At 36.6% G+C, this 26,403-nt stretch overlaps 1 long non-coding RNA gene across 1 annotated transcript in view; it reads left to right on the top strand.

The window, feature by feature from the left end:
* Positions 1-26,050, top strand: part of LOC136851169 (uncharacterized) — a 255,455-nt gene extending 229,405 nt beyond the window's left edge. The window contains exons 3-4 of the long non-coding RNA XR_010856796.1: positions 10,110-10,292; positions 25,978-26,050. This is a non-coding gene — a long non-coding RNA (uncharacterized lncRNA). The remainder of the gene's footprint in view (positions 1-10,109; positions 10,293-25,977) is intronic.
* The last annotated feature ends 353 nt before the right edge of the window (positions 26,051-26,403 follow it).

The following is a 26,403-nucleotide window of genomic DNA, read 5'->3' as shown; positions in this document are numbered from 1 at the left end:
CCCTTAAACTTCATTAGACTTGGTCGTTTATCACAATCAGAACGTCCAAACATGACAAAAGACTTCCCAAAACTTACTGTACACAGACTAAAGAAAAGGAACCTCTGCAAGAAGAAGAGGAAAAAATAAAGAAGAAGAAGAAGAGAAGAAGAAGAAGTAGAAGAAAGGTCGAGACTTGAAAACGACACTCGGTGAAACACGCATTTTTCGTTTTGGGTTTCATCCAAATTTTATCTTTAACAATGGCGCGTGGACAGTTCAGTAGTTTCGTATAAGTTTCCAAAGCCAATCTATTGTTAATTACAATTATGACCAGCTTTAACCTTTACGCCTTGTTTTTCGTATCGTTATTGCTGGCACATACTTGCTAATTCATCTGTGAAATTGTGTACATATTTTTATTTTTTCAAGCAGACACGGGATTGGAGGATATGTTTAGCCATTTTTCCCGGCAACAGATTCATGAGATGTATGCTGGTGTTGCACCAGCCCAAATTTTTTGCCATGACCCTAAGTTAGGTTAGGTTGGGTTAGGTTAGGTTAGATAACATACGTTAGACTAATGTAATTTGAGTCTGGGAAACGAAATGAGGTTACTTTCAAGAAAATTCTACGGTTAGTTTTTAAGATATGGCGTCCCGCTTTTTTTCAGGAAGAGGTCCCGGCACTCGGTTGCATTTCGGGAAAATGCTTCCCGGCAATAAAATAAGTTAAATGAGTAATAGATATAACATTTACTTCATTTATCCGATAACAGATGGATCCCGGAACGGACATCCATAAATGAACCGATATTAGAATATTTTCCTTCAATACAGATTGACCAAATATCTAAGCAAATTATGTCCCGAGGAGTTGTCAGTCAATTTGATGTCTGAGTTCATAACAAGCTGGTCTGCCTTCTATTCTTCTGTTTGTCTCGATTTCCAAAAATCGTATTATAAACAAATGACTCGAAACTCGATAGATTTCCAAGATTCAAGTGGCGTCGCAAACATTAAGGACCACGGTATGATGATGGCTGTCTTTGTTAGATTACATAGTGTAAGTCTCCGCAACTTGTACACTGTCGAGAATTTGGATTTTTAAACCAATCCCGTAGGCATTTTCCCCGAGATGTAACCGAGTACCGGGACCTATCCCTGAAAAAAGCGGGACGCCATATCTTAAAAACTAACCATAGAATTTTCTTGAAAATAATCTCATTATGTTTCCCGCACCTAATTTACTCTACAGATCATAAGTTAACCTAACCTAGCCCATCCTGACCTAACCTAACCTAACCTAGGAACATGGCAAAAAAAAAAAAAAAAAAACGGGGCTGGTGCAATACTAGTATATATTTCAGGAATTTGCATTCCATAGTGGGGTAGTTCTGCCAGTGTACCTCTCGCGGTGGACTGTAGGCATTACTGAAGCTTCTTTGCATCGTCCCTTCTGTCCATAATTGCTAACCCCTTTCGTGCTTTTTGCTCTCCCTCCGTTCACATGTTCTTTCTCCCACTTTACTTCCCACCATCTCCTAACAGTTGTTTTAAACTTTACGTTCAGTGCTGATTGACCTCGTAGGTCCCACCGCTTGGGCCTGGGCCCAAACTTCGTGTTCCTATCCGAACTTCTCAAACTAATATGAGGTCATGAATATCAAAGATTACCGCTACAGCGTATAATCGAGGCCAGCGAAAATAGATCTGTCTTTCGGTAGTCTCGGTATAATGCCGTATGAGCCGCATCCCATGAAACTTCAACCACGGCCTGGTGGTGGCCTATCCTATATCGTTGGCAGAAGCACGATTATGGCTGACTTTAACCTTAAATAAAATAAAAACTACTGACGCTAGAGGGCTGCAATTTGGTATGTTTGATGATTGGAGGGTGGATGATCAAAGTTAAGTATACCTTAGTTTAACCAGACCACTGAGCTGATTAACAGCTCTCCTAGGGCTGGCCCGCGGGATCAGATTTATTTTACGTGGCTAAGAACCAACTGGTTACCTAGCAACGGGACCTACAGCTTATTGTGGGATCCGAACCACATTATGACGAGAAATGAATTTCTATCACCAGAAATAAAATCTTCTAATTCTTCATTAGCCGGTAGGCTCTACCCACCCCGCCAACGAAGAACTAAAGGCAGTGGATGATCAACATAACAATTTGCAGCCCTCTAGCCTCAGTTGTTTTTAAGATCTGAGGGCGGACAGAAAAAAGTGCGGACAGAAAAAGGGGGGAACAGAATAAAGTGCGGGAACAGAATAAAGTGCGGTTCTTTTACTGAAAACTAAAAAATGGGTTTCCAAAGAATGCTGACCACCACCGCAGATGCCAGTGAAAATATCTGATGACGTCATTCTCCTCGAATGGCGTCACGTGACCTTTTGAACAACGACGCACTGATTTGCGGAGCCAGAAGAATCGAAGCCTTATCGGATGAAGTATCAAAGGTTGAGTTAGGGAAGGGAGCCTTGACGATTTGGTCGTTCGGACGAGGAACTGTCGAAATAATGAAAGATCCCAAAAAGTTTTGCTGCCGCAGGAAAACGTCTATTGTATCGTCAAGTCAGAGGAAAATGGGGAACTTAATTCACGAGAGTTATGGCGTGTGTCTTTGGAAAATAGGAAAGGGTTTAAACGAGACAATCCCGTGTAGTGCCGTCAGTGCACCTCGCGCGGTGCACTGTAAGCATTACCTAAGGTTCTTCGCAGCGTCCCTGCCATAGGCCCCTAGCTGCAACCCCTTTCATTCCTTTTACTGTACCTCCTTTCATATTGTTTCTTCCATCTTACTTTCCACCCTCTTCAAACAAGTGTTTCATAGTGCAACTGCTTTGAGGTTTTCCTCCTCTTACCTTTAAAATCTTTTACTCCTTTCAGGGCTGAATGCCCTCATACGTCCCAGCGCTTGGCCTTCGGCCTAAATTGTATATTCTATTCTTAATGAGATAAATATAGAAAATAACGTTCATGTCTGATCCTTGGAAACTAGGAAAGGGTTCTAACGAGGTAAACATCAAAAGATGTGAGAAAACTAGCTAGGAGAGAGAGAGAGAGAGAGAGAGAGGGGGTGGGGGTGGGGTTTATAAGATAAGACGAACGAATGGCAAATATTAAACGTCGAATATGAACGCTTGAACGACATCAAAGGCTAAACCTACCTCACTCTCCAGGTCTGAGTAATTGCTTGAACCTCTCACCTGCTCGTTAGTAGCTAGTATACCTTTAATTAGACACGGCCATCTTCGTGAAGTATTTCAGGTGAGCTGAATATTCATCAGTCTCTCAGATCATGGTAATCGAATATTCGGGCTCTGCCAACGTGTTCGAAGGATGTCTTATGCTTTATTTGCATTTAAAAGGTCGTACTTTTACGAGAGCCGATATTTCACATTTCAGTTTTCTGTATAAAAGAAAATTATTGAATGGCTATTTGTCTGTCCGTCCGCACTTTTTCTGTCCGCCCTCAGATCTTAAAAACTACTGAGGCTAGGGGGCTGCAAATTGGTATGTTCATCATCCACCCTCCAATCATCAAACTTACCAAATTGCAGCCCTCTAGCCTCGGTAGTTTTTAAATTTTATTTAAGGTTAGAGTTAGCCATAATCGTGCTTCTGACAACGATATAGGACAGGCCACCAGCTGGCCGTGCTTATAGTTTCATGGGCCGCGGCTTATACAGCACTATACCGAGACAGCCGAAAGATAGATCTATTTTCGGTGGCCTTGATCATATAAACTGTGCAGAAACTCGATTGCGCCGAAGAGCTTCGGTGCATTTTTTACTTGTTTTCCTATGTTTTAAATTCCTCTAGTAATCGAAAACTTAAATGAAGGCAAACAAATGACAAATTTGCCGATTAAAAAGGTTTTCTAAATTCTCTCTCTCTCTCTCTCTCTCTCTCTCTCTCTCTCTCTCTCTCTCTCTCTCTCTCTCAGCAAGCTAATTTTCTCACATTTGAGGTAGTACGCAATTTAGAATATCTGCATAAGTATTCACAACCTACAAATATGAAATAAAAGTAAAGACCAATGAATCATGTCCATTAGAAAATACTTATCTAAACACACACACACACACACACACATATATATATATATATATATATATATATATATATATATATATATATATATATATATATATATATATATATATATATATATATATATACACACATTAGATAAACGGACTTACAGTTGAGAGACTTGTGTTTTCCGTTTCCATATTATACAAAAAAATGTACTTTATCAAATGAGAATAAACTCCTATATCCATGCATACTGGCTAATACTGCACAGTTCGCTAGTTTTATCTTGGCTGCAACTAAAATGCAGAATAGTTTGCTTAGTGCAATTTTGGAAACTTTTGATCTCCAAATGTTCCAGTGAGGAGCAAATTCATTCCTGAACGCGTAAAATTCTGCATTGATAACCCTTTTCCTGTTATACTCTGTAGCGGTAAAGAGTGAAGATCCTATCATCGAAGAGAATTTGTAAAACGAGAACGAAAAATAGATGAAAATTTGACTTCCTTTGCGCTGAATAATTTTCATAATTTTGCTGAAATGTTTTTAGAACCAGGTGTCATATTTAATTAATCTTATATTTCATAACGCAACAGTCACTCGAAACCTCTTTATCATTACGCTTTTTAAACAAAAAAACACAGACAAAAAAAAAAACACTAAATATTCAAAAGGCAAGAATAAAATGATAAAATAAATATTCCTTCGTGAAAGAAACCTAGTGTACCACAGAAAAGCACAAACACACGCACACACACGCGCAAACACACACGCAAACGCGCGCAAACACAAAGGCTAGCAAAAGGCAACTGGGAATCGATGAACTTTTCAGCAATTCCCGTTTGTTATAGCAAAGGCTCATATGAGCATTCCAGCCATTCCCATTCTGAATTTCTCACGGAAAAGTGATTTTGCTCTTCGGGGAAATCAACTGTAGATCGTTCGGCGGTTCCAGGTTTTTCTTTTTTCTTTTTTTTTTCACTTTTTTTGTTGCTTTTTACAGTTTTATTTGATATTCGTCCAATGGTTCGGAAAAAGGGAAAGAGGAAAGTAGTGCATTCCAGCCGCTCGTATTTCATGCATGAGCTATTGCACGTAGTTGATATATGTATGATATATATATATATATATATATATATATATATATATATATATATATATATATATATATATATATATATATATATATATTTTCCTATGTATTATGTTCATTTAGTTCAATATTATTTAGTAGTGTGTCGAAAGTTGTAAAAACTTTATGTACAAAAGTTTCAAATCAAGATAACTAACAGCGTTTATAATCTCTAAGCTATACATAAATAATACCTAAGTGTATGTATATATATATATATATATATATATATATATATATATATATATATATATATATATATATAGGCCAAAAATGTACAGCCTCTCCAAAGTAGAACATAGTTTCAAACTTAAAAAATATAAAGAAATTATTCATTCAATTTCTTTAAGACATTCACTTCAGTTAAATATTCTTATTATAATTAATGTATCTTGTCACGGAATATAAAAACAAAATATCGCGTTTCTTCTGTTCAGTTTATTCCTTCTGGAAATTAAGTATTTTCGATCCACAATTTTCAAGGAAGATATATTTTTTTATTACTTTCCCCATTCCTAACTCGTTCGAGCCTCCGTATTTTAAAGGATAAAGAGGAAATATATTCTTCAAATAGATTCAAGTATCAAAAGCTAATAAGAACGATTTGACTGATAATATTTAAATAATAATTGGTACATAATAGGAAAGTAAGAGTCTGTGACAAGTTGATATTGATCAAATATAAAAAAAATGGTTTTGATATAATATAGAATAGATTAATAATTTCCATACCCTATTTTTGTTGTTCAGTCGAAGTTCGCATTGTGTCTACCGTTCTTCAGCAAAATAAGAACAAAGATTGTTACTTGAATTTCATTCAGTCTTTTAATTGGTTTTGTCCTTAACCCGTATTTTAGTATATCTACCTTTTTAATGGTACATTTTAGGTTTCATTTTGAATGTTATTTTGCTAGACTTACCATCTCTACTTCTTCATAGCGAACAACCAAAGATTTAGATCAGTATTTAGTTCCATTTTTGTAATATTTTTTTGTAACACAAAATTGTTTTTCCCAACATCCGCTGATGAAAGACGAAGCCTTAGAGAGAGCACTGGTACTAAATTGGAGTCTGGCACAAACAGGATTCCTTGTGGAATTACTTTACATTTTTTTAATATTGGTTCTGTACATATTACGCACAGGAGGATACTGAGGTATCCTTTTCTTTTTTTTTTAATTTGCTATGAACAAATCTTTGCAAGTCTCATATTGCTTTGGAAATCTGGCATCTGGTTGTCAATATCTGCATTGTAATACATCCATAAGCTATGATAGAAAAAAAAAAAAAAAAAAAAAAATATATATATATATATATATATATATATATATATAATATATATATATATATATATATATATATATATATATATATATATATATATATGAAACAGCTTTGTTTCTACTGAGAAAAATTTATGTGAAATTCTGGTATGGAAAAAAATGCAATAAAAATAAACTTGTTTCCAAAGAAAATCGAGGGAATTTATTATTTATTTCAGCATTGGTAGGATGAAGGCTAACTTAGTTACTGTTTCTGCTTAGAAATAAACATTTTAGTTAAGGCAAGAGTCCAGCAATATGTGAAAAAATCGCCCACCTCCTTCCTTGACCTCTTAACCCCACCCCCTCCACCCTCCATAAAAAATAGCCCAATCAGTATCAGAAACCAACATTCGCTATCGATTAAACGAGAGAGATATTTGTTTTTAGTTTTAAATTTATTTAAATTTGAGACCAATTCAGATATGTTACTAAACATGATTTTTAGTGTTTTCGATTTCGGAGTAGAGGTTTTGAATCGCCGTGTTTCGTTAATAAAACACTCAAGGGTTTCTAGTTTAAAAAATCAAAATAAATAGATTTTTTTCAGGGCTTTCGTATACCAGTTCACAATATCTATGTGAGATGTTTGGAAGATATGATCGTCACACTAAGAGAGAGAGATGTGCTTATAAATATTGAATTTTTCATTTATTCATTCTGATTATATGCATGGAGTGATGAATCATATAAAAGTAAAAGCAAGATTTATGTTCACAGTTACGAAGCTTATACATACACGCGCGCTCACGCACACGCACACGCACAAACACGCATATATATAGTATATATATGTATGTATATATATACATAAATACATATATATATATGTATATATGTATATATGTATATATATATATATATATATATATATATATATATATATAGAGAGAGAGAGAGAGAGAGAGAGAGAAGGGAACTTGAATGAGATGCCAAGTAATAGAGCAAACTTCGTCCTATCTCGAAGGGCTTCACGAACATCGATCTAACTTGGTAAGGAAATTAAGACACGTTCTAGCACTCGTCCTCCTCCTCCTCCTCCTCCTCCTCCTCCACTCTCACTCTATCCAATCTTCTCCCAATTTCTCGCGTCTCCTCGTCTCTTGAGCTGGTCTAACCTCTGCTCCTTTTGGGAAGAGAAACGCGGGAAGGAAACACGAAGACCTGTCTCTTCCGGGTGACACTGTGTCTCTCAGACTGTGTCCTGACCAGACTTTTTGTTTGCTATGATGGCCTCGTGCTTCATTTAAAGTGGCTCTAATCCTCTTCATTGTAGAAGAGTTTTACAGTAGATTTTAATCTATTGTTAAGGAAAAGCAACAGTTATCGTAGATAAATTATAATTTTGCCATTACTGTCATCTGTAAGAGTGATGAAAGCTAACATTGAAACCACATTTCAGTTTGATAAATATCCGAAGTGTCAATGATCCCCTTATTCTGCTTTCATCTAACAAAAATTAAATTCATACTGATAAGATATGATAAGCAATTCTATTAACAAACTTATAATAATGATGATGTTGTGTGAAGGGAACGACGATTTAGTCCGCTGTTCTTCCAAATGACCTCTAAAGACGGCCAAAGTTCAGAGGTCACTTCATCCGGAAGGCGAAACAAATAAATAAATATTCCGTGAAACAGACAGACGCGAAAGGGGAGACATTCTGACATTTAGCCCCAAAACGTCAGTGACAAAAACAAAAACACGTCCAATAGGTTTCTCCTTCCTGCTTCCACTTTACAAGGAAAACAAATACATAAAGAGAGCGAGGTGCCGCGGAACAAATACCCTACCTCTTTCCCGCACGCACACTCAGCTGCACAGCTACACTCGGTACACTCTCCCAGGTTCTGGGAAACGCAGGAAACGAACCTTCGCTTCAAATACACAGCGCAGATTGCGACGGCTAATCGGGGGACGAAGGTGCACTATCGAGGGAGAATTATTTTTCCTGAGAGAGAGAGAGAGAGAGAGAGAGAGAGAGAGAGATTTACACTTATTTTGTTTTTTTATCATCGTTACGTATATTAATGCAATTCTCTTACTAAGAAAAGTCACAAATCTTTGTTGTCTGTTTGTTCCATATGTCTGCCCCACAGAGATTCTTCTTATCTCATTGATGAGAGTATGTTCATGCATTATTTTTTTCGAAGAACATCTAATAAATGCGTGTAAGTTTGTTCATCTTTTCTTATGTGGCACTCACATATACGCACACATATACGCACGTATATATATATATATATATATATATATATATATATATATATATATTTATTTATTTATTTATTTATATATATATATATATATATATATATATATATATATATATATATATATATATATATATATGTGTGTGTGTGTGTGTGTATATATATATATGTGTGTGTGTGTGTGTGTGTGTGTATCGATATGTTTATATAATTAAAGCCATACTGACCGTTTTTTTTTTTAACAAAGATCTACCGGATACTGTCAGGCATAAACACCTATCTCAGATAATGACGCGTTAATTACAGATATTTTTTCTAATTAATTTTCTTGCTGCAAATTTACAGTATATTGGTGAGCGCAGGGGATTAACCTTATTAAAGCACTCTTTAATTAGTACTCTCTCTCTCTCTCTCTCTCTCTCTCTCTCTCTCTCTCTCTCTCTCTCTCTCTCTCATCCTTTATTCATTTTTGCTAAATTTTCCAGCTCTACTCTTTTTCATGGGTTTTTATCTGCAGTTGCTAAGATACGAAGTTTTCCTTTATTCAGAAAAATTTTTTTTGCTAAATACTTTCTTACTTGCATGACCAGACCATCAATGATTTGTATTCGAAGTTATGTTTTTACTTTTTTTTCCATCACTGATGTATTTGCTTCCCTTGCTATCGACTTAGAAAATGATAAGAAGGCTAATCATGATCACTATATTTAGATTAGTTGAGACTAAGTAGGTATCATTCTAGCGATCCCCTTGTTCAAATTTGTGCTATAGGGAATAACAAACAGGCTTGGTGTGGACCTCAGGACACGTCCAACCAACAGAACCTTTTCGTAGATTAATGAGCCTGCCTTTCGTTAATTCCGAAGCAGCTAAAAAGCAATTCACATCTTTGAAAAATATTTTTATCTGTTTCTTGAATTGAATTGAATTGAATATAGAATTTAGGCCAAAGGCCAAGCACTGGGACCTTTGAGGTCATTAAGCGCTGGAACGGAAGTTGACAGTCAAAGTTTAAAAGGTGTAACAGGAGGAAAACCTCGTAGTTGCACTATGAATCAATTGTTAGGAGAGGGTGGAAAGTAAGATGGAAGAAAGAGAATATGAAAGGAGGTACAGTAAAAGGAACGAAAGGAGTTGCAGCTAGGGGCCGAAGGCACGTTGCAAAGAACCTTAAGTAATGCCTACAGTGCACCGCATGAGGAGCACTGACGGCACTACCTCCCTACGGGGCTTAGCTGTTTCTTGATACACAACGAAATTATGCTAATCCTTTTGGTTTTGTACAATAAACAAGAGTGATAATGAAAAATAAACTATAGATAATAATTATTACAAAAGTTATGCATAAAACTGCAAAGTAACGATTAAGAATAACTACAGGTAATAATAATTACAAAAGTTTTACTTTATTTTCAGGCTGAGAGCGAACGACCAAACACGCGTCGCCAAATAACTCAAGCGATCAATCCGATCAATACATAATAATCAAGTAGAAAGCATCACCTCTTGCAAAATCGTCAGAATATCGGAATCTGTCCAGAATGGGTGTCAGCAGATCAGTCAAGCGAGAACAGAGAGAAGAAACACACCGTGATAAAGGTCAGAATAAGCAAAGAGAGGTCAAATAGGGTCAGATTTGCCTGATTGCTTGCGCAGAAAAGGTGTAGCCGGCTTTGAAAAGCTCGCTCGAGGGGTCATCGACTTCCTGAAAGGTTACTCGATCCTTTTGCTGAGATTAGAGAGAGAGAGAGAGAGAGAGAGAGAGAGAGAGAGAGTTCTGTATAAGAGGGAAACTATCGATTTCATTCCTGTCATTTTCTTTGTTTATAAGCAGGTATTTGAACTCTTGCAAGCACATGCATACAGACAGACAGACATATATACATATTTATATATATATACATACATACATACACACACACACACATATATATATATATATATATATATATATATATATATATATATATATATATATATATACATACACACACATACATACATACACACACACACACACGCATGAGTATGTACATGCATGTATGTCAAATATTGCAACAAACTTGTATATATTACTGGCTTCTGGCCGCTTTGCGATTGTCAGTCAGTGCAGAGCAGTGAATATCCTCTTGCTCAGTTTCAAGTAATCCTGTGAGCAAAGGGATAACCGCATTTAGCCTCGGATGAAGAGGCTCAATTGCCATTGAAGTTTTCACATCTTTACCAAGTATTCATCTGTCTTAGGTTACTTTGCACTCGTGTTCCGTGCAGCTGAAGCTGTAAAATTTCCCTACTGATGCACGCCCTTGATTTAGTGCTGAGAGAGGTAATAGTGGCGTTAACAGGTCGAACTTTTCGTTTTTGAAAAGTTTCAAGAGGCAAGTATTCGACACTTCCGCTTAACATTCAGGTTAGGTTCTTTTCCAGCACCTGTATTGGACTGAAGACTACTTCGAATTTATGGATAGGTTAAATCTCTTCTCTGAAAGGTTCTAACCTTAGTAGTGCGCTTTCTTGTCCTCAAATGATAGGTAGAATCTCCAACTATCTAAATTACAATGCCTCTCCAGAAGTTAAGTATACCTTAGTTTTAACCATACCACTGAGCTGATTAACAACTCTCATAGGGCTGGCCCGAAGGATTAGATTTATTTTACGTGGCTAAGAACCAATTGATTACCTAGTAACGGGACCTACAGCTTATTGTGGAATCCGAACCACATTATAGCGAGAAATGAATTCTATCACCAGAAATAAATTCCTCTAATTCTTCATTGGCCGGCCGGAGACTCGAACTCGGGAGCCACACCTGATTAACCCAGTAGGGAGAGGAGAGTGGGGGGAGTCAGTGCCATTAGTGGACCTAAAGCGGTGCACTGTAGGCGTTAAATAGGGGTGTTTACTGCGTCCCTTTGGCCCAAGCTGCATGAATCTTTTAGCCTCTCACCTAACGTCCATTCGCATTTCCTTTATTCAATCTTCCCTTGCAACTTCTCTTACTTTTTTTCCCAGTTTCACATTTAGGCCTTTGTACTTCATTTATTTTTAGATCTCTTCATCTTGCTGTCCAACCACTCCAACTTTGTCTTTTCATTTTCTGAAGCGCTGAATGGCTGAAGTTGCCTCAGTACTCGGCTATTCAGCCTAAATTTCGTGAATCCAATTCAGTGTAACTATAAGTCAAATATATATGTACATATATATATATATATATATATATATATATATATATATATATATATATATATATATATATATATATAATATATATACAGGTATATATATATATATATATATATATATATATATATATATATATTTTTTACAGATCTCTTTCATCATGGCTCACTCCTACTCTTAGCAAAAGGTCAGGCCACTTCTTTTTGTACCAAAATTAGATCTTAGCCCTTTCTGACTTATCGAAAGATAAGATAATTTATTTTCCCGTTCTTACACCGGACTCTGGACTCTGGCCAACGCACAAAGGAATGAAAGATCGTATATCTTTCTTTCCAAACCTACGGCAATGCCTTCTGTAATAAATGGAAAGGTATCTTATTTGTCGTCTCTTTATTTAGATCTAAAGCTATTCGTGTTGTAAAATGAGGTCAAAGCTTTCTTTCTCCCCTTGTAAGTGTGGTATAGTTGTATTTATAATGTAAAAAAAAATACAGTTTCTTTCTTCTTCTATTCTCAAGCCAACTGGACATGGCTGATGAAACTTAGCAGAAGTTCTGATTGAATGAGTTTTTTTTTTTTTTTTTTTTTTTTTTTTTAGCAAATTTTCCCTCTCCCATTGCCTTTAAATATTGAACTTTTCTGCTTCCCTTGTGTTCCAGTCTTTCAGGTTTTATTTGCTTAAATTTCGAGCCAGCATTGGGAAATTCTGAAAGTGTATAAAATTCCTAAATAAAAGGTCAAAATTGAAATTCAGGAGAACGCAACGTTTAGGTGCGTTAATTTCAAGAAAATTCATTTAAGAAGAATAGAACAGATTATAGTTTAAAAATGTAAATAAGAGTACGAAAGCCTTTGATAGTGATTCTCACAAAGTCCACAGGCACAAGAGTCTAAAGCATTGTTTATATAAAAAAATATATGTTTTTTAAAACACGCTTTTATTAAAATGCACTAAGAAGTAAAAAAATAATTTTTTGATACTCACCAGGATTTTCTTACAATTAATCATGTCTATAAAAATAACAGCGTGGCGCCAAACATGGAAGGAAATGCTACAAGAAAAGGAATATATATATATATATATATATATATATATATATATATATATATATATATATATATATATATATATATATATATATATATATTAATTTTTTTATTTTTAATTTCTTGTAGCCTTTGCTTCCATGTTTGGCGCCCACGCTTTATTTTTGTAGACATGATTAATTGTAAGAAAATCCTGATGTCTCAAAGAATTATTTTTTACTTTTTAGTGCATTTTAATAAAAAGCTTGCTTAACAATTTTTTTTATATTGTTTTATTTTTATACTTTTGGTTTTGACAGAAATTGTAACCGAATTATTATTGCAGCTAACGAAATTGATTGTGTTATCCTGTTGAGCCTATGAAGGCTTGAATAATCCGTAGAGCTATTAATTTATTCTACCGTGTGAAAAATCCGAAAATTTCCATACAAATCCTGAAATACTTGGAAAGGTCACTAGAGGTCACTGCTGACCTACTTATCATGTAAGGTTGTATTGTCACCGGGACTGAGTAACCATGGAAAATTTGAAGTCCACCGGACGAAGGGAACAGGTTGAAAATTTAGTTACAAGATTTGACCCAAACAGACAGAAGACGGACAGACGCAGAAGTCAAGTTAAATAAAAGCATGCAATAAGGTTTCATTTTCTGAAAGCACGTTCAAACATTACTCTCTCTCTCTCTCTCTCTCTCCTCTCTCTCTCTCTCTCTCTCTCTCTCTCTCTCTCTCTCTCTCGTAATTTACAAGTGCCACTCTACATAGGTTACTTTCTCTCTCTCTCTCTCTCTCTCTCTCTCTCTCTCTCTCTCTCTAGTAATTTACAAATGCCACTCTACATAGGTTACTTTCTGTCTGTCTGTCTGTCTGTCTGTCTGTCTGTCTCTCTCTCTCTCTCTCTCTCTCTCTCTCTCTCTCTCTCTCGTAATCTTCGAGCGGTATCATACGTAGGTTACTTCTGTCTGTCTGTCTGTCTCTCGTAATCTACAAGGGTCATCATACATAGATTAATCTCTCTCTCTCTCTCTCTCTCTCTCTCTCTCTCTCTCTCTCTTAATCTACAAGGGTCATCATTCATAGATTAATCTCTCTCTCTCTCTCTCTCTCTCTCTCTCTCTCTCTCGTAATCACTTGCACCCACTAATAATAGCCCTGAATACCCCATTGTGTCTCCCGCAAATCCTTGGCGAGGTCATTTACAATAGCGAACACCATCATCTACAATTCTGCTGTCATATCTATTGCTCTGTTCTGGGTACTGGCTTATTCCCTTGTCATGCGGGACTGGATTTACTGATCCCACGGTTTTCAGAGTTAGAGAATCACATTTATGTCCTTTGATTCTTTATTACCTATTTCTCTCTTCCGTTTCAGTTATCAGGTACTCTTAGATTACTGTAGAAGTGAGGGATAGTTTCTGCATTTCAGTATGTCATTTGTTAAGCTTCTTGCCTACAAAAATTAAAAGATGAACATTGCTGTTATTGAAGAAGTACAAGACAAAGAAAATGATTTTGTTTTGTTTCACTTCTTTAATTTTTCTTTAATTATTATAAAAATGACAAATTTGAGCTAATAACTATCTTCAGAGAACCAGGAGAAGGACATATTCTTGGAAAAAAATTTCAAAGGGACAATAAAACAGTTGCTGCCTCAGCTAAGAGAAATAAAAATAAAAATAAGTTTTCAAATGCATAGGTAATTGTTACCTGAGGCCTAACTACAGTGCACGGCATGAGTTCCACTGAAGGCAATAACTTCCCGCTCCCCCCAATCCCCCTACGGGATAAATCAGGTGTGGCTCTGGAAATGAGGTGTAATTTAGAAAGTTAGAGATTCTACCTATCATTTGAGAACAAGAAAGCATACCACTAAGGTTAGAACCTTTCAGAGAAGAGATTTAACCTACCCAAAAATTCGAAGAAATCGTCAGTCCAATATAGGTGCTTGGAAAGAAACTAACCTTAAAGTTAAGCGGAAGAGTCGAATGCTTACCTCCTGACTCTCTTGAAACTTTTGAAAAACGAAAAGTTCGACCTATTTATTCCACCATTACTTCTCTCAGTATTAAATAAAACACTAATAAGTCATTTTCCCACCCGTGGGACCTTGCCAGTCGAAAGATGCTGTAAAAACGTCCTTTAAAGTGATGAGAAGGAGGCTGGAAATGGAACGACTTCCAGGCTATTCAATTAACTGTGAAAGGGGAGGTCGTTTGGCTTCGCCTCAAGAACGACCGAGCGTTTGAGGAAATAGGGGAGTTAAGGAACTATAAAAAGGAGTATGGATTAGGGAAAAAGGAGTAAGGATTAGGGGCGAAGGTTGAGGAATAGGAGGTTATAAAAGATAAGGACTGAGGTACAGGAATTGACGGCTTCATAAAACTGAGGATTATGGGTAAAGAAATGGTGGTTGGAAAGTTGGATTCAGAATGACGAATTGATTGTTTAAGGAAAGATTAGTTATTAAGGCTGAAGATTGGGAGCCAAAAATACTTGAAAGATTAGAGTTTAGCAATTGGTAGTTTATAAAAGACTGAGTGTTATGTCTAGGGTGTTAGTTTGTTAAAAGACAACAATTAAGCTGCTAGGGTTAGGTTAAAGTCCTCCTGGGCCTCGCAAGCCTCATAGGGCTGACAGTGAACTCCAGCTTCTTAGGCCGACAGCCAGTGGGGTGAAGTACCATTGCCTGAGAAACGTGGCCAGTGTGTCGCTAGGCCCACTGTTTAAACCCCCAGCCTGAGGGCTGGTACCCATTTTCTAGCCCTCTCAAGTTTTCAGTCTGATAGGTTGGCGGGCCACCGGTTTTATGCAATGGCCACATCTCCAAGCCCCCAGTGAGGGGCGAGATTTGAACCCTGGCCTCTCGACTGGTAGGCGGGAACCATACCACTGGGCCACCACGGCAACTGATAGCTTGGAAAAAAAATAAGATATCAAGTTAAGGTAGTAAGATGAGCAATTAGGGTGAAGGTACTGATAATATAATTGATAGTTTAGATTAGAAATTGGGTTGACTGAGGCAGAGGAATTGGGGGTCTTAATCATGATATATATAGCCATATTCGACAAGAAAATTACTTCAAAGTAACTCTCTCTCTCTCTCTCTCTCTCTCTCTCTCTCTCTCTCTCTCTCTCTCTCTCTCTCTCTCTCTCTCTCTCCAACTTTATTTTCGTTCAGTTTTACCAGTCGAGACCCATGATGGAAGTAGAAAGTATTTTTACATTAATAAACAACATTGGAATACTATGATGTATATACACATGTGTGTGTATACACACACACATATGTATATGAAACATTAGGATGAATTTTCTTTTAGAAGACATCCGCAATATCAACGGCTTTAAATAAAATTTAGTCTCATCGGTAAAGCAACTCGGGAATTCGTAATGCAATATTGAATATTTATTTCAAGATATATCTTATTTAAGCTTTAAAAAAATTTAGTCGGCGTAACGCCATGTCGACATAAACCAATAAACAATTAACCAGTCAGTCAAATCCATAAGAAACCCGGACATTTCAAAAGCGGTGAAGCCCAAACGTGAATTATACTCTCATGGCTGCCGTCAGGTATGGTACGATCACTCGCGTGATTGACGACCGAGTGACTGTGCTGCCTGTGCGCTGCCTGTGTGGCGCAAGAGAGAGCTAAGTCGAACGTCGAACAACAAACAACACTTGCTGCGGCCACATCTCGCGTACCTTCCGGCCCCAATAAACTTCCCAATGACGTTTGTAAGTGCTGCTCATAAAGACTCCTAATCTGTGCTAAAATGGCTGCCATCCAACCTTCATTGATCCTCTCTCTCTCTCTCTCTCTCTCTCTCTCTCTCTCTCTCTCTCTCTCTCGCGTCCTTCGATCGCCATTTCGGAATGATTCCGGGATGAGTTAGGAGAGATCGCTATCGCTAAAGGAGATCGCTTCTATCGCGAGAGATCGCCTCCGGCCATTCAGGCTGTTACCGTTCGTTTCGCAGGATTGATTGATTGATTTTTGGCTGTTTAAACTGGCGTCACGATGGTTCGAAGGACGAAATGGTCATATTAGAATAGGACTTTATACATATATACTTACAAACATACAATTACATATAATCACACATACACTTAAGTATATATCTACTATATATAATATGTATAGATACGCATATATACAGTACATACATACATATATATATATATATATATATATATATATATATATATATATATATATATATATATATATATATATATATATATATATATATATATATATATATATATATATATATCAGTGCGTGTGTGTGTGTATTCGTACGAGGAATGAAAACATTCTGACCCTCCAAGTACAGAATTATATATCATCGAATATCACAAATAAAAGTCCTTCAGTTAATGAGAATATTAATAATTCGTTTCCAAGAAGGGCCACGTAATATCTGTCTCCATAAGTCTGTGATGTTATTCCATGAAAACAGCGATAAAGTCTGGAACAGAGTGATGAGTGGAGAGAAGATTAATAATAGGAGGGAAGATGGGAAAGTCAGACGACATTCAAAAACCTATTGATAACCTGCTCAGTGGAAGGCTATAGGTAGTAATCAGCGAATATTTCTATACAAAAATAATTTGATATGTATATATATATATATATATATATATATATATATATATATATATATATATATATATATATTAATATATCTGTGTGTATTCATATATATATATATATATATATATATATATATATATATATATATATATATATATATATACTGTATATATACTTATGTATGTATGTATGTATATACTGTATATTTTAGTACTGCTCGTACTATTGTATAGGTACATGTTAAACACGAATTACCCTCCGCATTTTCGTATTACATATTCATTACGGCCTACTCTGGAAGTTAAGAGCCCATGTTTCAAAACATGGCTGCCTTGAACCAAGGACACCATTTCATATTTTTACAGCTTAAAGAAATAACGGGGGCAAGAATACATAAAGCACCATAGTCTTTACAAACATGTTCCTAAGACGGAATACCGACAGCTATTTGCATAGGTATAAACGACCAAAAAGCCATTTTAAAAACCAAAGTCATCTATCCCGACAAGCCATTCATTTCCCAATGCCTTCCGCACCCATTCGAGAGACAAAATCCCTCCCGTTGCCAAAACAACACTCAGGCTAAATGGAAAGTGACCGTGAATTAATTGATTCTTGAGGTGTTCCTCCCTTTATGGTGCCCTCAGATGACTTTCACCTGAACCAATTTCGGGCCTAATTGCACGGGCAAACAGAAGCATTCAATTGGCCCTTGCGTCCAATAGAAAACGACAGTCATTCGGAATTTCTCATCAGCTCAGATCGCCTTGACGTTCGGATAAAGCGTCTTTATGTTTTGCAATTTTGGCGGACTTCAGTTTCGATGAATCTGTCGTTCTGGGACGGAGGGAGTTGTGTGGGATTTAGTTGGTCAGAGGTGAAGTGGGGATTATTGAGGATAGCTCTCAGGTTTGGATTTTTATACTCAGTTAACAATGATGAAATTGAATGGAATTTGTAATGTGATCTCACTGTTTTTACTCATACTTTCAAGATAAAGTAATTGTTTCAAGATGTATAGGCTAAGCTTTTTATTTAAATAACAAAGGAAAAATTGAAAGGAGTTTGTTGTAAAAATTTATTACCATCATACTTTCAAGATAATGTCAGTGATTGATTATTATAGCTCTAAGATGCATGATCAAATTGATATATATATATATATATATATATATATATATTTATATATATAGATATAATAGATATAAAATATATATATATATATATATATATATATATATATATATATATCACAGGCCGATATATATATATATATATATATATATATATAACAAAGTAACACAATGAATTTCTTACTAAGTATTAAAGGACAGGCAATAAATAAATATAGACTTGTAGATATACAAAAATGTACATACAGGGACTAATATTACGGGTGCACGTACACAAACAGTTACTCAAATATGCATCTCTCTTACCAGTCAGCTATCATGGTGGAGAAGGGCTTAAAACTATTCTTAGTACAGAACCTGAATTCTACAGACATATATATAGTAGAGTTGTATCAACTTATATCTTCCTTGGTAGCCGGGTGGTCAAAGTCACTGTTTATCGTTGTTCGTAAGCCAGGCAACGGTTCGATTCCTGGCCGGCCCCAAAGCAAATATTATTTATAATTTCTTCTGGTGTTGGAATATGACATAAAATTTAAGCCAAAATACAAGTACTGGGACCTATGAGGTCATTCAGCGCTGAAAGCGAAATTGAGATTATAAAGGTTTTAATGGTGCAACAGGAGGAAAACCTCGCAATTGCCCTATGAAACAATTGTTAAGAGAGAGTGGAAAGAAAGATGGAAGAAAGAGACTATAAACGGAGGTACAGTAAAAAAAAAAAAGGGGTGGTTACAACTAGTGGCCGAAGGTACGCCGCAAAGAACACTGAGTAATGCTTACAGTGCACCGCATGAGGTGAACTAACGGCACTCCCCCTCAAATGTGCCCGTTGGGTGTATTCCAAAGATAATGTTCTAATATATATATCAAATATATATATATATATATATATATATATATATATATATATATATATATATATATATTTTAATTTTACGTGTGTAACGACTGTGAATAATAACCAGAGTCGAGTTAACGTAAAAGAACGCATTAAGTTTCATGAAATGTGATTCACAGTAAAATAGCTAGTCTCTCTATATTTGTTCCCCTCTCATTTCGCGGTAATGGGCGGCTTCATTGTCGATAAATCTGTTAATGTTTTACATTTGACGTAAATCCCATTACATGTTTTAACCCTCCCGTATTCATAGTCTCGCGTGAACAAATGGTTGTGTAATATTTCGACATAAAAATGGTCGTTTAGACACATCATACCGCCACGAGAAAATAGACGAGCGATCGTGACAGGGGAAACTGCAAATCTGGAAAAAGTTAAAAAGGACCAAATATATTTCGGAAAATAAATGAAATTGGAATTTATCTGTCATCTTTTTACTGATGCTCGAAGAAATGGGCATACGTTAAAAAACACATCAAGGAATATGAAGTAATAAAGTGTTCTCGTATGTGAAAGGAAGTTATACGCAAAAATAAATGAACGAGACGAAACATGGTATAAAATGGAATAGACACGAAGATTCACGAATTGGGAAATAGAAAAACAATAAAAAAAGTCTAATTTACAACTCTAGAAAACAAATGAAATTTGCCATAGAGCAACGACATTCTCACAAAAACACGAATTACACCAATTAATAACGCAACTTGAAAAGAAAAAGAAAATACGAAATAATGACTAAAAATTACGACTCAAACCCAGCACAAAGCAAAACCCTTCCTACAAAAATAAAACAAAAGATGAAAATAAAAATGAGAAATGCCTTCAAAAATACAAAGAGAAATGCCATCAAATAACTTGCGGATCAGTGAGTTCAGGATAATAATGAATCCAATAATACTTTATGGCCCGGGCCACAAAGCCCGTTATGGCTGAGACATTATATAAATGATGCAACATCGAGGCAACATCATTGCAATCTGTTCAGATCGAATACTCTCTCGTTACGGCGCCCCTGGGTTCGGTTGTCCGGAGACAAAATATTGCATTATTTCTGTATAATTTTTTTTACTTTCCATGGGATGGTTTCTGTACTTTTTTCCTGGTGAATATTAATTTTTCTTTTTTTTTATGTGGACTCATTTACGTAAAATATTTCTTTTTATTCGGGCGGACTCATTTAAGCAAAAGGCTTGTCGTTTAGTTGGCGTTGTGTACAAGACTGACTGATTTTATACATTACAATGGCGTCGCAATAGTAATGGGGTCTAGACATCAGTCTGCCGTATGAATGGATTCAGCTGCGGGGGAAATATTTATTCTATTAAAGATGGCGTCTCAATAGCAGTGGGTTTAGACGCCGATTCTATCTAGTTTTGGTTTTAAACTGTTTAACCATTACCCTTATATAAAATGTTAATTTTATATATGTGTGTATATATATATACACACACACACACACACATATATATATATATATATATATATATATATATATATATATATATATATATACACACATATATATACATATATAATAGTAAAATGGAAGTATTTTTTTTAAGAAATTGTATGAATCTACAATTTGCAAACTTCATGGTGTGTAGTGAATCCTCTTTTCAAAAGTTGAGCTCTTCATCATTTTATGATTGGATATCATTTTCCTTTGAGCACTTCTTGCGACGGAAAGCTACGTAGAGACTTCATGGAATTAATTCAAATAAGATATGACAAAGAGAGATAGAGCGACGCTTGACCAGTATCTTCATTCCATACCTTTACAATGGCTACGAGGGCAATGGAAAGGTCATTAATTAATTACAGCTGATTAGGTGGTTGTCATTCTATACCTTTAAAGCGGCTACGAGGACCATAGAACGGTAATTATTCATTATATTTGATTAGGTGGTTGTTCAAGCAGGTATGGTCCTTCAGTTTATTTGCCATTACTTTAGGGTGGGGCATCTGTCCCGACGCCAGTGTTTTAGTGGGTGGTCAGGATGCTCCCATAGTAACACATTTCATTGTCAGTCACCTTTCCAAGTATTCTGCTTCTCCGTTCGGAATAATTAAAAGACAGAGCCTCAGAAATGAAGGAATTTGACGAGAAATTGAATTGCATTCGTTTTCTGATATGACATTCTTTCGAAGAATCTGTCAAGAAGGGCATGGTGGGAATGTGGAGGGGTGGGGGGAAGGTAGGAGACTGGGTGGCCGGGGGAGGAGGAAGAGGAGCAGGAGGAGGAGGAGGAGGAAGAGGAAGAGACGGAGGAGGAGGAGAAGGAAGAGGAAGAGACGGAGAAGGAGGAGGAGGAGAAGGAAGAGGAGGAGGAGGAGGAAGAGGAGGAGGAGAAGGAGGAGGAAGAGGAAGAGGCGAAGGACGAGGACGAGGAGAAGGAGAAGGAGAAGGAGGAGGAGGAGGAGGAAGAGGCGGAGGAGGAGGAGGAGGAGGAAGAGACGGAGGGGAGGAGGTGGCGGAGGAGGAGGAGGACATATGGTTTCATTGGACAGAATACCAATTGATGAAATGTAAAAAGAAAAAAAAAAAAAACTATCGGAAAAGAATAGAACCGACGTTGGTAATTTCATCAAGGCAAATATCAGTCTAACGTCATCGGAGCCAGAAAAGATGGCTGAAGTTTAATTTGATGAAGGTTTTTCGAACCATATTACGAAAAAACTTGACGAATTAAGGGGAGGGAGGAAAGCTTTTCTCTAACTATCTTTCCGTCCGACGGAAAAATCTCGTTTTAATTCTCTTTCTGTTTCTTTTCGAAAGCACATCTGCCATTCTAATCATTCCTTTAAAAAATCGATTTCCAGAAGATGTGAGGAACATACTGTAGACCCCGTAAGGGGGTAGTGCCGTCAGTGCACCTCATGCGGTGCACTGTAGGTATTAAGGTTCTTTGCAATGTGCCTTCGGCCCCTAGCTGCAACCTCTCTCATTCCTTTTACTGTACTTCCTTTCATGTTCTCTTTCTTCCATCTTACTTTCCACCCTCTCCTAACAATTGATTCATAGTGCAACTGCGAGGTTTTCCTCCTGTTACACATTTCAAACCTTTTGCTGTCAATTTCCGTTTCAGTGCTGAATGACCTCATAGGTCCCAGTGCTTGGCCTTGTCCAAAATTCTATATTCAATTCAGTTCAACATATTGCATAGTTTCATTTTGGTTGGCAGATCGTATAAATAATAATAATTATTATAATGCCGAGAAATTCACAATCTCGTGAAAAACAGTCGTGTAATGAAAACCCACAATTAATTTGTATTTTCTGTATCTTTTACATAGTAATACAATTTACTATCATAATTATGGATTTTTAGTACACAGTGATAATAATCTCGTTAGATTAAGATATATATTTCCAGCTTCATAATAAGCCGTCAAAATAAACAATCTGGATAAGGGGTCCTTCGTTTATAATATTTGCCAACACGATAGTCTGTCATTGTGGGTCTGTAAATAGCTTTTCTAGCGAGATCATATTCTTCAATTATGAGTTTTCTCATCTTTCTTGCTAGTAAATAATGCTCCTGTTTCTTCTATTTTCCCACTTTTTCCAGTCTATACCTCTCTTAAATCAGCAGTTCGTAAGGTCTTTCTTCTCAGAAACATCCGCTGATTCAGTCCTTACTTGAGTAAGGATTGACCTAACTGAATAAAGGTTACTGCCTGAATCCTTCCTAGCGCTTTAACCTTTGATGTCACGTTTCCGAATACAATGAACTCAACTCATTTTGGGTCGAAATGTAATGGGGAACTTTTAAAAAATCTCACAGGTGTTCCGTCATTTTATTTTATTTTATTTTATTTTTTTAGAGATCCTTCTCATTATTCTTGATGTTCAAAAAGCTGTTGGAAGGCTCCGGTTATAAAGCACCGTCTTTTCTCTGTAAGGACGTTGGAAAGCTTATATTTAACCAAAGGCTATAATATATAAAAAAAAATTTAATTGTCTGGTATATTTATATATGTATATAAAAACATCAACTGGGATCCATCACTGTCTAGGAACAAATACCTTTCTGAAATGGACGAAGACTGATCATGGCGGTAAATAAAAGAAATATAGAAATTAATTTGTATTTTCTCTGCTAAATTAATTCATTTTGTTAGACTCAAGTGTATTCGAAGAGACGTTTCTTGAGAATAAGAGAAATGACTCTTCAAGAACTGCCTGTTTCGAACCAGGCACAGCTAAATGGGAGGGAATGAATTATTTTGAGTTTCCACTCTCTCTCTCTCTCTCTCTCTCTCTCTCTCTCTCTCTCTCTCTCTCTCTCTCTCTCTCTCTCTCTCTCTTTTTAAAGAGTGCTATTCATCTCTTGTCTGGGTTGTCGAATGCTTGTTTGTGTACGTTCACATAACAGGGTACACTGCGCCATTATGTTCCGTTAGTGCTACTGTGCAGACAACAAACACCAGTCAGTCACCCATACCGTAACGACTCGCAAACAGACATTCTCTCTCTCTCTCTCTCTCTCTCTCTCTCTCTCTCTCTCTCTCTCTCTCTCTCTCTCTCTCTCCACTCGCACCTTCAACTCTCACATTATCCGCGTTCTTTTTCCACCGGAAGATTATTCCCGCTATCCAGGGTACTGTTCCAACAGTCATAAGTTGTTTACATTTTGCTCTTTCGGGTTTTTACGCGGACGTTGGAGTCCAATGGGGGCGTTTTCTTGGCGGATTAGGAGACACGGGGCCGTAAGGAATAGTGCTGTTTCGCTCAACTCTTTTCCTGTTTCATCCTTTCCTCTTTGTAATAAACCATTTTGACTTTATTTTCCCCGTGAAACGAGGGAATTAAAGAGGACAGAAAGGGAAGAGATTGACGAGAGACTTGGAATGGCGGAGATCGAGAAGAGGCCATGAAGAGACAATAAATATGCCTCTTGAATGAAAGTAATATTAGGACTTTTTTATTTGATGTTCCTTTGTTTTTCTCTGATATAATGCAGGATTTGCTTTTGCATTTTGTCTTTGATAGTTACAAATGGTAAACATCATTTTTATCAATGAAGATTAATGCAATGCCAAGCAACTTTGCAAAAATATATATATATATAATTTTTAAAGATCTAAATGTTTTATGTAACGTGCATGTGGAGACTAGTTGAACTGTCAAATAGCAGATTCTATTACTTCTATAATTGACGATAGTCATATCAAATACGGCTTTTAATAAATGAAGAGGAACCCTAAATAAAAAAAGAAAAAAGGAATTTTAGTTTTCTGTAAAAGAAAAACTATTGTGCCGTTCTTTGTCTGTCCGTCCACACTTTATTCTGTCCGCACTTTTTTCTGTCCGCACTTTTCTGTCCGCCTCAGATCTACAAAAACTACTGAGGCTAGGGCTGCAAATTGGTATGTTTATCATCCACCTCCAATCATCAAACACCAAATTGCTGCCCTCTAGCCTCAGTAGTTTTTATTTTATTTAAGGTTAAAGTTATCAATAATCGTGTTTCTGGCAACGTAACAACACAGGCCACCACAGCCGGCTAAGAGTCTCATGGGCCGCGGCTCATACAGCACTATACCGAGACCACCGAAAGATAGATCTATTTTCTGTGGCCTTGATTTATACGCTGTAGCGGCTGTACAGAAGACTTGATTGCGCCGAAGAAACTTAGGCGGGTTTTTTACTGGTTTACTTTAGCGTTCGAATTCTTATAGCATGTGTCTGTCTGTCTGTCTGTTTTCCGAATAGATATATTTATTCGTTTGGTTTTAAAGGTATCTTTCAGTGGTTTCTTTTTCTGCCGATGATAATTCAGAGTCACAGATTAACAATTCAATATACTTATTTACGACTGGAATTAATATATTTATAAAACAATTATACGACAAGATATTGGAAATTTTGATTCTCCTATTACTCAAATATATAATCTTGGTATTACGTCTTACGATGACCTGAAACCACTAAATAGTTAGATCTGGTACTTGAAGGAACAGTGAAAGACTACGATCTTCTAATTATGCCTCGCTTAAATCTGTACAGTCTCCAACAGAATTCCCAGAAGTGTTTTCATCTTCTGTTTCCACTTTAAGGTCGCTAACAGAACTGGTCCCTTATTCCTGTTTTTCTGCTTCCATTTTCACTAAAAGATCCCCATTGTGACAGAAATGCATTCAACTTCAAAATCTCTGGTTAGATGATGCGCAGAACTGATAGCGGTGTTTTCTTTCAATTTTCAATGTCAAATCATCCGCCAACAGTAACAGAATTACTGTCTGCTTTCTGCTTCCATTTTATCATCATATACATAACGACGCAATTCTGTTTCCCTCTTCAACATCAGATCCCCACCAGAGATAACAGAAGTGTTTTGAACTAAGTTAATACCATTCAGCAAGTACGTCGATCGTTTTCGTAAATGCTGAGCTCTAAATCTTCTCAATCTTTTTCCAGAGCCATGTTACGTGAGAGGAGTGATTGCCAGCTACATCGACCTCTTTTGAACTGAAATCGTCCGATCAGTGGTGAGGACACACCTGTGATTAGTTATAGTTTTCTGTAATCGAAAACTGTTGTGCTGGCTTTGTCTGTCCTCTGCACTCTATTCTGTCCGTACTTTTTCTGTCCGCCCTCAGATCTTAAAAGCTACTGAGGCTAGAGGGCTGCAAATTGGTATGTTGATCATTCACCCTTCAATCATCAAACATACCAAATTGCAGCCCTCTAGCCCCAGTAGTTTTTTTATTTTAGCTAAGGTCAAAGTTAGCCATAATCGTGCTTCTGGCAACGATATAGGATAGGCCACCACCGGGCCGCGGTTAAAGTTCCATGGGCCGCTTCTCATACAGCATTATACCGAGACCACCGAACGATAGACCT

Source organism: Macrobrachium rosenbergii, chromosome 23 (assembly GCF_040412425.1).
Source record: "Macrobrachium rosenbergii isolate ZJJX-2024 chromosome 23, ASM4041242v1, whole genome shotgun sequence".
Classification (NCBI taxonomy): Eukaryota; Metazoa; Arthropoda; class Malacostraca; order Decapoda; family Palaemonidae; genus Macrobrachium; species Macrobrachium rosenbergii.
The sequence above is the reverse complement of the archived record's forward strand: the minus strand, read 5'-3'. Positions and strand labels throughout refer to the sequence as shown.